This window comes from Aethalodelphis obliquidens, unplaced genomic scaffold, assembly GCF_003676395.1.
Source record: "Aethalodelphis obliquidens isolate GAN/ISIS:26980383/991018 unplaced genomic scaffold, ASM367639v1 scaffold11, whole genome shotgun sequence".
NCBI lineage: Eukaryota > Metazoa > Chordata > Mammalia > Artiodactyla > Delphinidae > Aethalodelphis > Aethalodelphis obliquidens.
In genome coordinates, this window is record NW_020837955.1 from 10,695,745 (window position 1) to 10,714,480 (window position 18,736).

The 18,736-nt window shown below is 41.0% G+C and overlaps 1 protein-coding gene across 2 annotated transcripts in view; it reads left to right on the forward strand.

Moving 5' to 3' along the window:
- PCGF5 (polycomb group ring finger 5) overlaps positions 1 to 18,736 on the forward strand; it is a 114,407-nt gene that overhangs the window by 25,127 nt on the left and 70,544 nt on the right. Inside the window, exon 1 of one of the 2 annotated variants that reach the window (XM_027112027.1) lies at positions 9,994 to 10,113. The exons of the other annotated variant lie outside the window; for it this stretch is intronic. The gene's annotated coding sequence lies outside the window, so the exon portion shown is untranslated. Of the gene's footprint in view, positions 1 to 9,993; positions 10,114 to 18,736 lie in introns of those variants that run through there. 2 annotated transcript variants of the gene reach the window in all.

Here is an 18,736-nt window from a genome sequence, read left to right on the forward strand (position 1 = left end):
AGGGCAAGGGAGCAGAGATATTTACCCTTGACTGAGGGCTGTTTCCTGGAGGCATTAGCTGCCCTGCATTCCCAGCTCACTCTCTGAGCCGGCCCAGCCTGCGCCCAGAGCCACAGTCCAAGCACAGGGCTCACAGAAGGCTGCCTGCAGCATGGAGAGGGGAGGCTTGAAGACTAGGAGGGGTGGGGGACAACAACGGCATCTTCTACAGGGCCTTGCCCCAGGTGGGACTAGAACTCAGGGGTCCCGACCACGGCCGGGACTCTTGACACTGAGGGTTGGACATCTTCCGACACTGTGCCCAAACCCATTCTAGGTGATCTAGTGAGGAGAGTGAGGAGGTAGAAAGCACAAGGGAGATAGTCCCTCGTTTTGAGAAACAACCTAATTGGAGGGCCAAACACACGTGCGTGTCTGAAAGAACACACAACATGATTTCATGAGTGTCGGCATCAGCGTGTGTAGATGATATCGTACTGAGAGCTGAGCGTTGAGTGTGTGAGGTGCTGCTATGAAATGGCTGCTCCAGAAGGAAAGGAGCTTTGTGTTCTGTTTTGTTTTGGTTTTGGGAGGTTGAGTCTGGAACAGTGTCTCAGGGAAATTTTGAACAGGGATCTCCTGACTGAGAGGCAGGATGGCGTACTGGTTAAGAGTTGGGGGCCCTTCGGGTGGGCCGTCTAGTTTTTCATCTTACTTCCATCACTCCGTGACCATTGGACAGTGAGCTCCTCTGTAAAGTAGGGCCATAGTAGAATCTCATTCACAGGGGTGTTGAGCACAGTCAGTGAAGGAGTTATGTGAAAACATTTAACCGAGAACCTGCCGTGTAGGAGTTTGGTAAACGTGAGCAGTGGTGGTGATGATTGTTGACAGAGGAGGATGGAAAGGTAAGGTCGTGTGGGAGAATGGTTAGGACATGAGATTCGAGAAGGAAGAGGAGAAATGCTGTGAAGTATTAATATACCTTCTGGGATGCTGGGGAAGTGATGGGGAAAGCTTTCCGAAGTTGAGAAGGGCTGCCCACTCAGACCGAGTTCTCACGGGAGCCTAGGTCCCATCAAAGCAAAAGTTTATGGGGAAATCCAATATGTAAAAAATATAAACAGAACTGCTTGCTTGAAGGTGGAGTGGGGAACTGGGGTCCTATCTCTTCCCCTTCCCCATCTACCCACAGCCCCTGAGGGAATTCTGAGAAACCCCAAGCTACAAGAACAAAAACAATTTCTACAGAAAGGTTTTAAAAAGCTACTGTAACACCTCATTTGTTCTGTATTGAGTTTGTTTTCCAGAAAAATATTTTTTTAGAAATTCATCTTGGATGAAATTTTGCTTAAGTGTGTTACTTCTTTGCCTTCTTAACAAGGCTGAATGAAAACCTTTTAACCTGTTCTCGATGACTTTTGATTGTAGTGATGAACATTTCGTTATGGGTCTGTGCTTTAATGTGGTTATTTCCAACCTCAGAGGTTCTAAAGAGTTAGGACTGTTTACTTGTGTTATGCTTTTCAAATTGTTAGCAAGAAGCAGCATGGCATCAGGGGAAGGTCCTGGACTTGGAAGCCAGGCTGTCCAGGTTTGCATCTCAGCCTTGCGTCTTCTTAGCATTGTGACCTTGGGCAAGTATACTTAACCTCTCTTTGCCTCAATTTCTTCTTCTGTAAATTGGAAATAATAATCATATCCCAGAGGGTTATTGTGAGAAATAAATAAGTTCTGTATGTTCATTGCTTAGAATAGTGGCTACATATAAAAAGTGTCATACAAGTGTTATTATTGTTATTGTTAATGTATCTGTTTTTAAAATTCTGTCTTCTCTATTAACGTAGCATAGTGGTTTAACCGGAGGGCTCTGAAGCTGAATGACCTGGATATGAATCCCACCACCATTGTGATCTTGGGAAAGTTAATTTAATTCTCTGTGACTGAGTTTCTTCATCTGAAAAATGGGGCTGATAATACAAACTAGTTCACAAGATTGTTGTGAGGATTAAACAGGATGAAATTTGGAAAGCCCTTAGCACAGTATCTGGCACATTGTAGCATAGCCATCATTACTATAAATTATTAAGGCTCTAAATGAGGGATACTGTAACTGTAATGTAATATAGAGCCAGAAGTTTTTACTATATTGACCCCTTAGGAAGGAGCCTTTAGAAGGTTCCTTCTTAATTATTTTTCAGTTAGTAGAAATTAAGTTATTGATCTTAAATATTTCATTATGTTCTTTAATATTAGAATAAGGGATGGATGGGCAGAGGGATTAACCATTTATGCTATAGAATATGATGCTTATTATCAAACTCTGACTCAAACTTTTAGGTGTATTTATGTTGAAAGAGTTAGATTTTTTTTTTTTTTTGGTTAAAAGGTTGACATGATTGGTATTCATACAAAGGGATATTTTTAAAGGAAAATAAACAGTACAGAAATGTGTTGGTGGAAATGACTAGAAGCAGCACAAGGTAGGCAGCACATTTTCTGAGATAGAAGAAGAGAGGCCAAGTGTGATAAAAGCAGGCAAGCAAATAGAGTGATTTTGCAGCCTTGGTGGGGGGCGGGGGGTGTTCATCTACCAGTCACCAGTGTATGCCTTGCTACTAGCATTTTAAGGGCTAATTTAGGTCTCTGGACCATGCCATTATCAAGACTAATCATACGTGAGGGTTTTGTATAGTCAAGGTTTTACTGCACATTAAAGTGTTAAGAAAAATCATCCAACACTTGGGAATGAGGCACAAGGGTGGTTGCATGTCCTTTCAGTGATACGCTGAAGCGTTGGCAGACATACCCGGTCACGGATCACATAATTTGCTAGGAAACTGTACCTTTGTTTAACTTACTATTTACTATTGATTAGGACCCAGATTCTGTGAAGTTGGATGTTCATTGTAGATTGATAACTTGCAAATAATTTTTGTCTGATAGAGAAGATAACCCTCAAAGTTACAGTTTTATTGACCTATAGCATATTAAACAGTTTTATATATGTATTAGCAATCTTATTTCAGCATTCTGTCTTTCATTGACTATATACACTTCAGGCTTTCCTATACTCCACTGAACCGGATGTATCATACTGCTGGTTTCATCATTAATGATTTAAATAAATTTTTGACACATGCTCAATTTATATTTGTATGAGACTTACGTTTTTAACTCCTTGACAGTGTATCCTAACAAACTATCTATCTGTTAATGGGAATTTCCTTTCTTACTGTTTCCTGCTTTCTCTAACATTTTTGTTTATTTTACATTGTAATTTCAAAATTGAAATATATTTTATAGCTCTTTCATTCTTTTGATGTAGGCTTTCTGTGAAGAGCAGAAGCAAGTGTAGGTAGTCAAAAGCTTTAAACCTGATTTTTTTTAGGCTGTTTAGTTGTGAACCTAATGATTTCAGTAAGATCCACATTTCTAAAATGAGTGTTATGTTAATATAAGCTAATGTGACACTTTTATAACAGTTTTCATAATGTGATTTTGCAACTAGTTGCTGTTTATTGAAGGTGTTTGAGTTTATGGAGCATGACATAAAAAATTGTAAAAGTGTTCCATTTAGTGTAACCAGAACTACAAATGAGGTAGTGATAAAATTTAAAGAACATGTTTTTAAACATGTCTAGTTGTTGGCTTTTATAAAGAAATTTTTAAAAATTATGAATATAGTGTTTAATTTGTATACATTTCTATTCTTTACTCCTTATAAAATATTCTGACAAACCTTGCAACAGAGAAGAGGGCTATTTGCTAGGGATGTCTTAGACAGGATCCCAGAATTGGATAATACAGTACGTTGAACTTAACGACCTTTAAGGTCATTTGAATCATTGAAGTTATGTGATCCTGGGGTTTTCATGAAAAACTTTTTATATTAGTCCCTTCTCCTTTTGTTAGAAGTTTGCTCTCAGCTGTTTTAGAGCCTCTTAACTAATATGTACTTAGTAGATATTTGTTTAATTAATATTCAGTTCCTCTGGAATGTAAGCTCCATGAAGACGGGGCCATGTCTGCCTAATTCACCTGTGTATTCCAGGCACCTGGCCCAGTGCCTGGTACAGGGTAGGCCTGCAGTAAAGTATTTGTGGGGTGATTGAGACTACATACTCACTTTCACTCCATTACAAAATAAGGACCGTGTTTAGACCTTGATAATAGATGATTTCAGATGCTGCAAACGCTGACTGCATTTCATCCAGGGCCTTACCAAGCTAGGAGAACCATAGGGCCATCTAGCATAATCCTTTACATTCTCTTCTTAGTCATCTATATCAAACTCTTTTATTTTCTGCAGTGTTTTTGTTTTTGTTTGTTTTTAACTAGGCTGTTTGGAAATTACTAAAATGGAGAATAAATTGATATGAAAAGGTGGAGCCATTTCTATCCAGGCAAACCTTTGCCTCTCAGGAGTTTTGGAAAGCGACACACATAAGAACCCAGAAAATGCTAAGAGGGATAGCTCAGAGAATAAAACTTTTCGTACATAGCGAAAGTTCCCCCACTTCCAATTCATTGTTCCTGTGTCCTTTTTCTCTCTCTTCCTTAAACCCCATTCCCCTTTGACTGCCTCAGTTTCTTTTTCTGAAAATGAGTGCTTTTGATATTGATTTGGTACTGTGTAGGTCACCAAGTTCAAGAAGGGTAATAAGCTGCCTTTATCTGGGCACAATGTTGAAGGTTTCTTTGGTGCTCAGATTTTAGCTGCTTTTTCATAAAATGACAAAAAAAAAAAAAAGATTTTCTTAAAATTCAGAGTGTGTAGCTATATTTAAATTGAGTATATATCTAAATTATCTCGTAAGTTTGTAATTTTTATCTATATAAACAACTTTTTAAAATTTTATGGGTGTAAATCAAATCGTATGTAAAACAGGTTTAGGACCCTAGTCCTTCCAAGTCCAGTGAGATCAGATCTGTAAATATAACTGTTTTTAAAGCATCTAATATATTTCTGTCTCTCATTAGAGTCACTAAGTTGGGCAAAATCTTTATTTCTTTGATTCTCCATGTCATCCATCCTTGAGCACAGTTGCTCCCAAATAGTTTGAAAGGACACTATGAAATCAATCTCCTTTCTTTCTGAGTTTCCAAATTACTACAAAAATTTAATCTCTATACACTTGGCTTCATTCAGCTAACAGGGAGCGGATATCCGCCACTCCTCCCCAAATCAGTCATGGTACTCTGAATCCCTCATAAACAGTCTGCGAGTGAAAACGTACCTGCCATCGCAGATATCCATTTTACAAGTGACCAGCTGGTATTCTGAAGTTCATTTATGAACTAATGGTTATGAACCAAGCCCAAGGCACATTTTTTCCTCTAGAAACGATGTTATAAATATTATAAATGATGGCTTTCACAGGTCAGCCCACACAGCTCCTATCTGATGGGTGGTTGGTCATCAAATTAACCATCCCTCCATCCATCGAATACCTAGTAAGTTCCTACTGTGTGCCGAGCACCGCGTCCTGCATCAGACTGCATCTGAATCAGTTACAATATATTTACAGTTAATAGAGATGAAAGGTACAGTGTATTAACATTTTGGCAACCTCCATCAGCTTAATTAATAAGAAATTGGCTTTTTAATCTTTTTCCCATAAAATACCGTCCCACAGATATTTATTGATGAACTACTATATGCCAGGTCCCTCGCTTGTCACTAGGAATAAAAGAGTGACCATTGATGACCCCTGCTTTCAAGTTGCTTAACAGCAGAACTTGAAGAAAAGCAGGTTTGATTAAAGGAGAATGGAGAGGTAGGTGCCAGTGTTTTCTGAAGCACTTTCTGGGCATTTTCGAAGACTTTTTCTTATGCTAATGGCGCTAATGCTTTGTTGCGACTCAGCCCCCTTCAGAACTTAGCATCTAGGAAGGGATAATGACTTCTGTGAGAACCAGCACTGGATGTTATAAACATGGCTCTTAGGTTGATTGGCTATGACAGGGCTCTTTTTTTTTTTTTTTCAAACCTCTCAACCCAAAGAGAACCTTTTGGAGACCTTTGCATGAGGATTCAGTGGGAGTGGAAGGAGAAAGGGATTAGGCAGAGTGTTCTTGAGTATGGAGCCTGCGGAAGAAACAACCTGAGATGGCTGGCAAAAGGGGAAGCGCGCTTGAGCCTCGTGCTGAGCAAGCACCCTTGGCTGCTTCCCCACGGCAGTCCCTTCGTTAGACGGCTGGGTAGTTAGCTGTCCAGAGTGAGATGGACAGGTGGGAGGCACCAGTCAACGTATCAGAGTAAACAAGAAAGTCTTGATGATGGTCTGTGAGGGACTCCATGACCTCACCACCTCCAATCTCCCCCTTACTCTCTCTGCGCCAGCTTGAGCACCATCCTGCCTTAGCGCCTCTGCACGTGCCGTGCCCTCTGCCTGGTATACACTCCCCCCAGCCACCCGTACAGTTTAATCCCTCACCGCATTCAGGTCTCTGCTCAGCGTCACCTGGCTAGAGTCCTTCTCCAACCATCTGTTTTAAACAGCACCCCGTCTCTGTCAGCTTTATTTTGCTTCATGGCACTTAACTACTGCCTGACCTTGTTTGTTTATTGTCTGTTTCCTTCTAGGAGAATGTAAGCTCCATGAGAACAGGCCCTTTGCCTGCTTCACTGCTCTATTTCCTGTGTCAAGAACACCCCCTGCACGTTGTAGAAGGAATTAGGAGCTGCACTTTCAAAGAAGAGGCTTGTAGCCTCGAAAATGCTTTTTCCTAAAACTCTTATAAAGAGGAGTTTTATTCAGCCTGGCACTTACCTGTATTCAATTTCAAGACCACTCTAGGTGGGGGAGGGTACAGTCGGTAGTGGTATTCTAACTCTTCTAGAAGGTTGTAGGAGGATGAGGGCCATTTTTAATTGCATTCCTTTTTGATCTTTTGCACTTTTTTTTTCTATTTCCAACTTTTTATTTCTACAAATTCAAAATCTATAGAAAAGTTGCCAGAATAGTTCAGTGAACACCCATGTACGTTTCACTTAGATGAGCCGTTTGTTAACATTTTGCCACATTTGCTTTATCTCTCTCTCTCTATATATATATATACATATTATTACAGATCTCACTGAACTATTTAAGAATAAGTTGCAGATATGACCCTTCACCTCTAAATACTTCAGTTTGTATCACCTAAAAGGAGATATAGTTACCTTATTCTGGAAATGTAACATTGATACAGTGTCCTTAGCTAATGTGCAGACCTGTCTCAATGGTGAACTCTTTAACAGTAATATGCATGTAACAACAAGAAGGAAGTCTCAATCCAGGAAGAAGCCTGGGATCACACATTCCATTTAGTTATCAAGCCTCTTTAATCTTTTTCAGTTTTTCTTTGTCTTTCATAACATTAACATTTTTGAAAAGTACAGGTCGTTTGCTTTGTAAAATGTCCCTCAATACGGGCTTATTTATGTTTCCTCATGATTAGAGTCAGGTTTTACATTTGGGGGCAGAAATACTACGTGAGTGCTATTGTATCCTCCTAAGTGCATCGCCTCAGCAGGTACATATGTCAGGTGGTCCCGTTCCTAGTGATGTTAAATTTGATCACTTGGTTTAGGTAGTGTCCAATAGATTTCTCCACTGTAAAGTTACCTTTATCCTTTTGTAATTCATAAATAGTATGTGGAGAGATACTGCAAAACTGTGTAAATATCCTAGTCCCCCAACAAACGTTCACCTAATGGCTTTAGGATCCCTGGAGATTCTTGCCTGAACCATTATAATGATGGTAGTTGCAAAATGGTGATTTTTCTAACTCTTTAATCACTTATATAGTTATAAGTTGGCCTTCCATTGTAAAGAAGAGCTTCCACTTACCCCATTCATTCATTTGTTATAAATATGGACTCATGGCTTCTTTTCTTTAAATTCAGTGTGTTATAATCCCTTACTATCATTCATTTTGATGCTCGGATCGTCCTAGACTTGGCCTAACTGCACTGACCCCTAGCATGTGGGGAGAAATACCTAATCCCAGGAGTAAGAAATATTTTTAGTACATTCACAGTGCTTCTGAAATTTTAATTGCATATGAATCACCTGGGGCCCCAGATTCTGCATTAAGCTCCCTGGTGGTGCTGATGCTGGCCGTCTGTGGACCGCAGTTGAAGGAGCAAAGGTGTAAGGGTTTGTAGGCTGATCTGGAAGACTTAAAACTGTCTTGCTCTCCCTGTTTTACCACGAAAAATTCCCCTCATTAACATGGAAGAGACTGATTTTTTTTTTAACAATTTAGTGACATTTTTTCTTTTTCAATTAATTTTTATTGGAGTATAGTTGATTTACAATGTTGTGTTAGTTTCTGCTATACAGCAAAGTGAATCAGTTATACATATACATATATCTACTCTTTTTTAGATTCTTTTCCTATATAGGTCATTACAGAGTATTGAGTAGAGTTTCCTGTGCTATACAGTAGCTTCTTATTAGTTATCTATATATAGTAGTGTGTATATGTCAATCATCAAAAAATCTACAAACAATAAATGCTGGAGAGGGTGTGGAGAAAAGGGAACCTTCTTGCACTGTTGGTGGGAATGTAAATTGATACAGCCACTATGGAGAGCAGTATGGAGGTTCCTTAAAAAACTAAAAATAGAACTACCATATGACCCAGCAATCCCATTCCTGGGCATATATCCAGAGAAACCCATAATTCGAAAAGGTACATGCACCCCAATGTTCACTGCAGCACTATTTACAATAGCCAGAACATGGAAGCAACCTAAATGTCCATCAACAGAGGAATGGAAAAGGAGATGTGGTACATACATACAATGGAATATTACTCAGCCATAAAAAGAACGAACTAATGCCATTTGCAACAGCATAGATGAACTTAGAGATTATCATACTGAGTGAAGTAAGTCAGAGAAAGGCAAGTATCGTTTGATATCACTTATATGTGGAATCTAAAAAAACGGTATAAATGAACCTCTTTACGAAACAGAAATAGGGTCACAGTTGTAGAGCCTGATCTTTTGAAGAGTGTATGAGCTCTGGTAGGCATGGGGGAGAGAAGAGCCATGCCTCTGCTACTTGATTCCCAGAAATCATGATGATGAGGAAAGCTGTATTCCTCTCACTCATCTTATTTTTGCATTTCTCTAGAAATCCTGACCTTCCAGGGAGCTGGCTTCAGCTGATTCCTGGGATCAGGAGAAATAGTGACAACCTCAGTGGAGGGTGTCTCTACTGGTATTCTCCATTAGTCAGATGGAACTTTATTAATACCAAGGGGAGATAGGTAGTTTCAACTCTCCTCATCAAAAAATAAATGTTCATTTTCTTCCCCCCCCTTTTTTTTCTGTTGGAGTTATGAGCTTCTTGTCATTGGTAGATTTCAGTGGCCTTTAGTCAAATAATTTCCTTTTTCCCATTAAAAGCTATTTCTAGACAGATGATTGTTTGCACCTTGGCCATCTGTGATTTGTGACCACTACATTCATAAAAATTCCAAATCTATGTGGTATTTTGTACTGCTTAGTCATCTTGTATAATCTATTTACATTTTTATCAGTAATCTTTTTTTTCTAACATCTGGCCTCTAACTTTCATATTTCCCCTACTTTATCCTATTGAAAATTGATGGTGTCTTCCTTATAGAAGCAAACTTTACAAGTGAGGGAATCCCTCTATGGTAGTCTTAGAGGATGCATGACAAATCAGAGAACACCTAATCTTATTGGCTGAATGTTTGTGTCCTCCAACATTCCCGTGGTGAAATCATGTCTCCCCACCCCCAATATGATGGTGTTAAAAGGTGGGCCTTTGGGAGAAAATTAAGATTAGGTTAGGTCCTAAGGATGGATCCCTCATGAGTGGATTAGTGCCTTTATAAGAATCATGAGAGATGGGACTTCCCAGGTTGTCCAGTGGTTAGGGCTCTGGGCTTCCACTGCACGGGGCATGGGTTCAAACCCTGATCGAGGAACCAAGACCCCATATGCCTTGCAGTGCAGCCAAAGAATCACGAGAGAGCTTGCTTCCTCTACTCTGCTCTTCGCATGTGTGAGGATACAACCGTGGTCGGCCACCTGCAAACCAGAAGAGGGCTCTCTCCAGCACCCAACCATGGTGCCACCCTGATCTCAGACTTCCAGCCTCCAGAACTGTGAGAAATGTTTCTGTTGTTTATAAGCCGTTCCAGTTTATGGTATTTTGTTCTAGCAGCCTGAACTAAGACACCTGCTGTTATCAAGTTATAGTCATCCTCATTTAGCAGGTACTGATCAGGCTTGGGGAGTGAGTGAGTGTGGAACCAATGTGCACATGCCAGCTCATTTAACAGAGTTCAGAAGATTTCCAAAATGAGTGTTTGTTCTTGTTTGAATCTCTACCATTTGTATTTTCCGCTGTTTCTCACATTTAAGGAGACAGGTGATAATAGTAGTAGACTTCAGAAAAGCTTGGGTACTTTATGAATGGTTTACAACTTCGTACATCCCAGGGCTCTCCCTTAGCTTCCCCTTCTTTCCAGGAGGCTGGCCCCCACCTCTCTGCTGAGGGGTGCTAGGCCCTCTTCCCCTTATTGCAAGGAATCTACCTGCTATCAGAGCCCCCTTCTCTGCCAGAAAGCGCCATTGCTCTTGTGATTCCTCTCATGGTCACAGCACATATTTGTGTGCTCCTTGAACTGTGCGGAGTTAGTAGGGATTTTATTCTCCCTCTTTGAGTAATGTGTGTATTACAGAAGGGTATTTAATGTAGCCACACTATGAAAACATTACATCTAAAAGCTAACCTGGCAATCTCCTAGTAAGATATATCAACAAGCAGATACCCTTTAAGTGTTCTTTATTAGAGTATGCCACCTGAAGGTTTCTAATATCAAGGTGTGTAATTGGCTTAGCCCAGTAAGAGATGATTGTCCCACAGAGGTTCAGTGGTTGTCATAGAAGCATGGGGCCAGCAGAACCTGCAGTCTGTGCGGTCCGCTGTTAGGGTGCTCAGGGACTTGGCCGTGGCTGGGTGCCCAGGCCCTGGGGGAAGCAGAAAGGCTATCCTAGTGCCTCGTGCTAGACACCTGGTACCGATTAGACCACACCTGCTTTCTGCTGTTTGCTCCCTCTCTTTCCCTCTCCTGTGAGTTACTCTTTAAAAAAAGCACGGAAAATCAGAAATGCTGCAGATTCTGACCCATCTCTCTGTGTATCTTTGTAACTTCTCAAAACTGTGTTTGCATTCTGATGATACTCAGAGTGCAGGTTTCACCTCGTTCAAATGTAAAAGCATAAATGGCTCATTCTGACCCTGAAAAATTCTCAGGTGAGCTGCTTCACCAAAACCTCTGTGGGACTATGACAGCATCCTTCACAGTGCCCCAAACAGTGTTTAACGTGGAGGTACTAGGAAGAGTTTGTTAAATAAATGATCCAGAGCAAAAAAGAACGGCAACTGGGTGCATTTTATTTTCATTTTCCGTCTTATCAGCCTTTTCAAAACATCATTTTGATTCCAACAAACTGGGATCCCTCGTTCTCTTTCCAGTGCTGTGTTTGAACACGGCTCGAGTGTCAGTCCCTGGCTGTTTACACTCTCACATATGCATAGACTGGTGCTATCTAAACACAGAAACGCCTTCTTAGTTGGCATGATCAGCTGGGGAAATCGGTTATTCAGTTGAAGAATACTCTGGAAGTTATGTGCACCTTTACGTGTGCCCCAAAAGTCTTGAGATGATTCCCCAGGTGTTTCATGACAGTGTGCTGCATTATTTTACCCAGTGTATTGCCGTGAGGTTGTTATAAAATCAGCAGCATGTATTGAGCATCTGCTCGGTTCACGAACCTATGCTGGGTCCTGTCTGTCCCTGCCTCCAGGGTGTTTTCCCACCTGACCTGGTAGACCGTATAAACACCAAACATCAGTACTCATCCTAAACTCGTTAAAACATCAGGTGCACGGGTCTCTAGCAGTTCTCAGAAAAGAGAGACTCAAATGAGGTGGGAAGGCTGGAAGAAGGAACAATTTGAGAAGATGTAGAATTGTAGTTGGCCTTCCTGGATGGTGAGGAGGAGGAAATAGAGCATCCCATCTGGTGGGGAGCAGTGTAAATAAGCCCAGGTTAGAGGTTGGTGTTCACATTGTGTTTGCGGGACAGTGAGAAGCTCGCTGCAGCTGTGGAGAGGAGGTGCTGTGTTGGAGAGAGTGGAGCTAGGGTGATGAAGGTTGTCTGGTTCCAGGCTCCAGAGGTGCTGTGCTTATGCAGAGCAAAGTGGTCTGGAAGGTGGTCCAGCAGCACCAGAGCACTCCTGGAACTGCCCTGCTGGGTTCCACGCCTCCTCCATCCATCGTGAGCTGTGTGGTCCTAGTTGTCATGCAAACTCTCTGTGCCATGATTTCATTTGTTAGATGAGGACATTGCTGGGTACTTGGCAGAGCTCACTACATTATTTGTTGTTGACCAAGGGAGAGAAGCAGTGGCTTTAGAAAGCTGACTCTGACCTGCAGGATGGGTTGAGTGAAGCTTGAGGAGGGTTCGTGGGGCTGCCTTTTGCCTAGATGGCATCTGAGATAGGATTTCAAAAGTGTCACCGAATTCCAGCCTTTATGTACAAGAAGGAACAGGAAAGCATAGAGGATGACGTGTTGAGTGAGGCCGTTCCGTTCCCACCACATCTCCATTTCACAGATTTTTAGGAATGATCATGCTTGACAGTCATTCAGGAACGATTTGGTCAGAGTAATTGGCAGTGCCCCTTAACGGCCACAGGGAACTCTTAGGCTGGTTGGTTAGAGGAAATGAATTATTGGGCCAGAAGTAACTGGAAGTTTATTTGCTTTTTATTTTGTACCCACTTGGTTAATATTTTGTACTGTGTACCTAGAGGCTGCTGTGCAGACAGGGATGAGATAGAGAACTGAATCTGAATAACTCAAGGTGGAAAATAACTGTGAATATCCCTACAAGGATTGTAGTGTCTACGGTTAACTCATGCATGCCACTTCTCTCTGTCTGTTGTCTTTACACTTTGGGTGGGTAAGAAAATGGAAGGCACCTCCTTATATAAAAACAAGAATTCTGTTTCATGCCTTTTCTTGAAGCTTTTCTTTCTTTTAACTATAAAACCTTTAGCTGAAAGTAAGTTGAATTCATCATTGTACTAGGAAGTTTGCATTTTTACTAAGCTTGGTCATCCGTCTTTGTAAAGATATAAGTTGCACTTCAGTCCTGTCTTCATGGTAGAAACTGTATGAGAAAACTTACAGCGTGAGCATTATACTACATGAAGAAACAGCATCTTCAAAGGATAACACTACAAAACACTCACATTTTTGTTTATCACAGTAAGTTTTACTTCCTAAGTGCTACTTGTCTATATTGTGATTCTGAATATTATAGATGTTACCATATGTGGTATAGAGTGTTCTTATGTGCAGTTTAAATGGTTTCCAGAGTCAAGGTTTACAAATGCTAGTAGTTCTGATATATTGCTCCAAACATAATGCCAGGCATTGACGGGCATCATCAGCTGTTAATTAGTCTTGATACTTGTCTCTTATAAAGCATAAAAGAGATAATCAGTTAAAAGTGAGTGTGACTCTAGGGCTTCCCTGGTGGCGCAGTGGTTGAGAGTCCGCCTGCCGATGCAGGAGACGCGGGTTCGTGCCCCGGTCCGGGAAGATCCCACATGCCGCGGAGTGGCTGGGCCCGTGAGCCATGGCCACTGAGCCTGCGCGTCCGGAGCCTGTGCTCCACAACGGGAGAGGCCACAACAGTGACAGGCCCGCGTACCGCAAAAATTAAAAAAAAATTAAAAAATTTTTAAAAAGTGAGCGTGACTCTAATATTTGAAGAAATACATCTCTCTAGTTCTTAGCCCATGTAGTCTTTAAAATATACCATGCATATGTGTGTGTACATGTGTGTTTGTGTATATATGTATCAAGTAATCTCTGTAACTGTTCTGTTCTATGTAGCACAAATTAATTCTATGCCAGATATTGTAAATATCATGTGAACTGATCAAAAAGAATATCTAGAATTAAGTGCAGTATAAATTGATTTTAAAACAACCATATTCTGGCTTGTACACTTGGGAAAATTACATTAATGTGAATGGGGATTCACTACTCCTCCCTTGCTTTTCAGTTCAGTTGACCCCTTTCCTTCTTTGTCTTCCTCAGACCCTAATGTAATCACCCTTAGCTTTCTCTCAGCCTCCATTCCTATACCCCATGTGTCTCCACACGTGTTAGCCTTTTGTTCAGTCCATTCATCCGTTTGTCAATCATGGCTGTCTGCAAATCAGTACTACTCGAAATATGGTAACCAATTCAGATGGATTCTCAGTGCTGGGTTTTTTGTTTCTTTGTTTGTTTTTAAATTCTTCTATATGTGCCTGGACAAATTCTTTCTCATTTCCTGTAGCCATGATCCTAAATTTGATTAGTGTCCTTGAATTCTTTAACCCAGTGGTAGCTGAGTTGTAGTCCCTTCTGGTGGAAATATCCCTGGAGAGAGTTTCCCTCCCCTGCAACGTGCAGTTCTGGTGCTGCTGCTGCAGTCTCTGCTGCTGTCGTTATGTGGCCGTCTTCTCTCTGTGCATCTGTGTCTTCACATGATGTTCTCCCTATTGTCTTATAATTCTTATAAGTACGCTAGTCCTCTTTTTTTTTTTTTGCGGTACATGGGCCTCTCACTGTCGTGGCCTCTCCCATTGTGGAGCACAGGCTCCGGACGCGCAGGCTCAGCGGCCATGGCTCACGGGCCCAGCCGCTTCGCGGCATGTGGGATCTTCCCGGACCGGGGCATGAACCCGTGTCCCCTGCATCGGCAGGCGGACTCTCAACCACTGCACCACCAGGGAAGCCCATACGCTAGTCCTCTTAAAGTAAGAGCCCAACTACTCTAGTATGACCTCATTGTAACTTATACCTTCAAAGACCTTTTCTCCAAATAAAGTCACATTCACAGGTTTCAGGGGTTAAGACTTTTATATATATCTTTTGGGGGCACACAGTTCAACCCATAATAGGCATTTAGAAGAAATCTGTGCAGATGTTTATTTAACATGTAATATTTAATCTTTAATGTGGCAATTAAAACAATGACGTTAATGAATAAAGTACAAAAGTATGAAGTGTTCACGTTGTTGTTGAGTATGGGTATTATAAATGTCAACTTTTAACAGTTAGATTCTATTTATTCAATTTTATTAATGACTAGTGTTTATTGGATACTTCTAAAGTGAATTAGCTTATATGACATAAAGGCTTCATACAAGCATTCATGCCAATGCTAATAAATTCAGTTTCTAACTACAGAAATTCTTTCCTTTTCCAGTAGAAATGAGTACTTCACCTAAAACTTCAGGCTTCATTGGTAAAGAGCGTTAAAGAACAAATTGTTCAGGAAATACTGTAAAGGAAATGGTGGTCTACTAACTTATAATCATCAAATTCCAGTTAACTTCCCTGTCGGTATTTGTGATAAGTATCATCCTTCTTAAATTTTAGGAAGTGAAATACCATTGTAAGTTGTTCAAATCAAGAACAATTCTTGACAAAACTTACCTTTTAAAAGCATAAATGAATACATGTAATTACTTCTCTTCCTTGGACTTTTCTGCAGTGTTCTTAATTTAGTAAATTAAAAATGCCAGCATTTACATGATCTAATGTCAAAGCCTCTCCTTTTGTAATTCAGCAATATAGTAGTGAATGGTCCTCAGTCTTGATGACTTGAGTGAAAAGTACTTTGAAACTCTTTTCCTCTGTGCACAGATCCTTCTTGACTTACATGTAACAGTCATCCAAAAAGCTAGAAGGGGCGAATCTCATTAGTACTTGGGCTGTGTAAATTTCTTTGTTCAGCATCTGTAGAAATGGAAGCATCCCTCCTTGTCCCTAGGCTATGAGGCCAGATCTAGTTCCCAGAGACTCAGTATTCTTATTTCAAATGTGCTCTCTCTTGTTGCAGCTGTTGTCCTTCAAAGGGCAAAGGAGATGGGAAGGTGAACACTCACCTCCCTGTCCTTCAGGGCTTCTTCTGAGACCAGGGTCCAGGCCGCAGTGAGGCTGAAGATGACATGTACACACACTCCAGCGTGGCTTCCCCGGGTCAGGCCAGCTTGCAGCACTGTCCATCAGTATGTAAGCAGAAAGCTTACCCCTCGAAGCCCTGTGTTTTCTCTCAGATCAGCACTCTAGAATCCCAGGTAGAATGGGGAAGTACTTCTTTAAATGCCACTAGGACGATTTGGTGTTTTGAAGTCAGAGGTGGGAGACTAAGCCTGCTCTTTGGCAAACAGGAGAGAATGTTTTTGTTTAAAGTCCTTTTCCTTTTGTTGGTAAACTTTCTGCATCGTGACTTAGGAGAAATATCAGATTATGCAGACCTTTACAAAGAGGAATAAAAGATTGTTTCTAACTCTCTTAGCTGTTTGATGATGACGATAGTGATGAGGATGACCCCCTTCTCATAGTTAAGCCACTATATCCTACTCATTGCCTGGAAAATAGAAATCTTAAAGTTAGTTAAATTGTTGCACTAAAAACATTTTGGTTTGAGACGGTCGTCAGAAGCTTATTGCCACTATAGAAGTTTTCAACCCTGGGATATAGGGACGTTTTTAATTGCTGTCATCTATGCATGTTCACAGAGATATTCTCTAGGTCAGGAGCTGGCAAAATACAGCCCAAGGGCCAAATCTTGCTCACTGCCTGTTTCTTAAATAAAGTTTTATTGGAAAATAGCTAGCTACATCCATTTGTTTACATACTGTCTTTGGCAGCCTTTGCCCTATGTGGTCAGAGTTGCATGGTTGAGACAGGTATCATATGGCCCACAAGGACTAAAACGTTCCCACCTGACTCATTACGGATGCAGTTCACTCTAGGTAATGCTCCCAAATTGTACAACCATATGATTGAAGATTTTCAACGCCCATTAGAGATGATGTATCCCAAGTCTAAAGCATTTTTATAGATGGGCAGATCAGGGCTCATGAAGTGACTTGCCAAGGGTCTTACTGTTTGCTGGTGATTTCTTTTTCCTTTTTTAAAAAAGGAAGATCTTTTATCCCAGAACTTTTTAAAAATTGTGATAAAATAAACATAACACAAATTTTACCATTTAACCATTTTTAAGTGTACAGTTCTGTGGCATTAAGTACATTCATATTGTTGTACTGCCATCACCACCATCAAGCTCCAGAACTTTTTCATCTTCCCGAACAGAAACTCTGTACCCATTAAACAATAACTTTTCGTTCCCATCGCTGCCCCCCACCAGCCCCAAGCCCCTGGCAACTCCCATTCTATTTTCTGTTTCTATGAATTTGACTACTCTAAGTACCTCCTATAAGTGGAAAAATATGATATTCATCCTTTGTGACTAGCTTATCCATAACTTTTTAATTGAAGGAACTATGCTTTACAGAAACAGGAAAATCCTAGCCTTCTCCCTGACTGACTCACCACTTGTCTTGGACCAGGGTAAGCTGATCAACTTTTCTTAATATCCGAGACTATACCCAGGTCACTCAGTTGAAGTTTTAAATGTTCATAAAACTCTACACTGCTGTGTACATCCTATTTCTTGACTTCATCTTGATGAGTAATTTAAGCCATGATTTTCATATTTTACACACTTACCACTTAGAGAGTAATCTTTTAAAATTCTTAGAGGAGGAGGAAGGGTACCTGGCAGGAAAGTTAGGTGACTGTTACCTCCATGTACATCCTAAAAGCAGATAAATTGTATGAAGGCATTTGTTATAAGTATTTGTTTCTCATCAGGCCTTAAATTATGTCCTATGTTTTCATTGTTTTGTCTAGGTATGAAATTCTTAAAATTAACTCAGCAAGCATTTGTTAGCTTACTATGTACAAAGTGCATTACTTATAGTGTCTCATATAATCCTCATAAAAATTCCTCTGAGGTATGTACTTTTAATTATATCCATTTAAGCAGTGAGAAAACTGAGGCAGGAAACAGTTCTTTGCCCTAGAACACAGAGTAGTACGAGATTGTACCAGAATTTGAACATGGGCAGTTGGCTGCGAAGTCAGAATTCGTTTATTTGCTTATACATTCCTTCATTCAACACATATTTAATGAGAGCCTATTATGTTTTAGACTTACTTTGGCCACGCCGTGCGGCCTGTGGGATCTTAACTCCGACCAGGGATCGAACCCACGTCCCCTGCAGTGGAAGTGCAGACCACCAGGGAAGTCCCATATTATGTTCTAGACTTGATTCAAGGGATACAGCAGTAATGATAAAGTCCTGGCCCTCATGGAGTGTATGCTCTGTTAACTGTTTTCTATACAGCCATCTTGTATTCTCATTCATCATCTAATCCAAGACGCTTTGATACTGGTGCTTTTTTCAGCTTCTCTTCAAGAAGGTATCAAGGGCTTCCCTGGTGGCGCAGTGGTTGAGAGTCCGCCTGCCGATGCAGGGGACACGGGTTTCTGCCCCGGTCTGGGAGGATCCCACATGCCGCGGAGCGGCTGGGCCCGTGAGCCATGGCCGCTGAGCCTGCGCGTCCGGAGCCTGCGCTCCGCAACGGGAGAGGCCACAATAGTGAGAGGCCCGCATACCGCAAAAAAAACCAAAAAACAAAAACGAGGTTCTCTTGACTCTGGGTACAGTGTCCTTTCTTCTAAACCACGGCTACCTGTAAAGTTAGGACTTTTTCAATTCGTGTGCCTGCTTTTCTCTGATAGTTGAACGTCGATGTCACTAAGTTTCTATATTGCACTTGCGCCAATTGAATTTCATATC